Source organism: Terrapene carolina, unplaced genomic scaffold (assembly GCF_002925995.2).
Source record: "Terrapene carolina triunguis isolate 2854851 unplaced genomic scaffold, T_m_triunguis-2.0 Scaffold669, whole genome shotgun sequence".
NCBI classification, from domain to species: domain Eukaryota; kingdom Metazoa; phylum Chordata; order Testudines; family Emydidae; genus Terrapene; species Terrapene triunguis.
Window position 1 is genome coordinate 7409 of NW_020665020.1, and position 1932 is coordinate 9340.

General features: G+C 66.7%; 1 pseudogene; it reads left to right on the plus strand.

Moving 5' to 3' along the window:
* LOC112112407 overlaps nucleotides 1-1756 on the plus strand; it is a 7018-nt pseudogene extending 5262 nt beyond the window's left edge.
* Nucleotides 1757-1932: the final 176 nt, after the last annotated feature.

A 1932-nucleotide genomic window follows, 5' to 3' on the forward strand; every position in this document is an offset into this window, starting at 1 on the left:
GATCGGCCTGGGGGTCTATTCGGTGCCTGGGGGCTACCAGCGCTTCCTGGACGACCGGCAACGGATGGTGGAGAGATACCGGCAGGTGCCGGCGAAGGGGGTAAAGGTAGGAGAGGGCTGGTGCCCGGCTCTGTGTGTCTTTGTGCCCCCTTGTTGTGTGGCCCAGGAAGCCCTGCTGAGAACCAGGCATCAGCTTCCCCAATGGGCAGTTCCTGGATCCTCCCTAGAGCGGGGGCAGCATCAGGGTGTGAGCCTGCCCCCCCACACAGCCCTCCCCACTGCCAACGTGCCGGGGTGCCTGCTTCCCGTGGCCCCTCCAGCCCTCGGCCTCTCTGCTGGGGCTGCTGGTGGGGGCCAGTTATCGCCTTTGTCCTGTTAAAAAACAGGTTCGGCCCCAGCTCATCCGGAACAGGCGCTGAGGGTGTCGAGTGGAAACCAAATGCTGACTCTGGGGCCGGATGGGAGCTGGTGCCCCCTAGAGGGGAAAGGCCCCATGTCCCAGCCCCCACTCCCCTGAGCCAGCCAGTCCCTGCCGTGGGGCCAGATCAGGGCCAGCGCCCCCTAGATGGGAAAGGCCCCCGCCCCCCTCCAAGCCAGCCAGTCCCCTGTTCCTCTCCAGTGCTGCAATCCAGAATCCCGACCCAGATCCAGCCCTATGGGACAAACCCCCCTGACCGGTGGCTCCCACTCTCCATCCCCAGGCCGATGAAGTGCTGCAGAAGTTCCTCCAGTCCAAGGAGGTCGCGGCCCAGTCCATCCTGCAGACGGACAAGGCCCTGACGGAGAAGGAGAAGGAGATGGCAGGTACCCACCGGGGGACGTCGTGCTGCTGGGGTGGGGGAGAGGGTGCCTGGGCTGCAGTCCCGGCAGGCAGAGTCACCGTGTGCCCCTCCCCGTGCTGACCCACCTCTCTCGCTGTCCCAGCCCAGCGAGCCCGGGCCGAGGCGGCCGAGCGGGAGCGGCAGGTCCTGCAGCAGAAGGAGGCTGAGCTGCAGCAGAAGCTGAAGGACCAGGAACGCAGCTACCAGGAGAACCTGCGGCAGCTGAAGGAGAAGCTGGACGACGAGAGGAAGAAGCTGCTGGAGGAGCAGGGCAAGATGCTGGATCAGAAACTGAAGGTACCGGGGGGGGCGGGTGCTAAGGGGGCAGGATAGGCACAGCCCGGGCAAGGGCGCCACTGCCACCGGCCTCAGCCTGTGCGGGGGTGGGACTCCCGTGCATGGGGCAGCTGGGGCGCTGGCAAATGGCAGGCAGGGGGCGGGATACCAGGCTAGATGGGCCCGTGGAGCGGATCCCCCAGAGACGGGATTGCTGGGGGGCTCAGTGTGGGGAACACGTGTGCACAGACAGAGCAGGGCCTGTCCCCTCCAGCAGGGGGCGGCAGCGACACACACACCCCGGCCCCCCTGCCTTGGGCTCCCATTCCCCCCATTCCCCCCAGGCCAGCCCCACGCTGTTACTGTGACTCCTCCCTGCCCGTGGGGCGGGGGCTGTCCCGTGGGGCAGGGGCTGTCCCGTGGGGCTGGCTGGGGATCCCCCTCACGCTGTCGCTGCCCCCCAGGAGCTGGAGAACCTGAGGAAGGAGGGGCTCCAGGAGAAGGCCGCACGCATGGAAGCTGAGATCCAGCGCCTGCAGCAGCAGAACAAGGAGCTCCAGAACCTGTCCTGGATCGAATCAGCGCTGGCATCACTGGGCGAAGGGGCCTGCCTTGTGCTACCCGGCTTCGTTGGCAAGCTCTCCGGGCGCTGGTCCTGATGGGGCCCCCGGCCTCCTGCTCGCCTCTCTACCCCAGCGCCCTGTTCACCCGCAGAACCCCCTGCCACAGGACGCTCTACCGGCAAGCAGCTTAGTAATGCTTAGTTCCGACTGCAATGCTGACAGCTCTCCACCCCCACGCTTCATGGCCTGGGCTGGGTCAGGGAGGAATATGT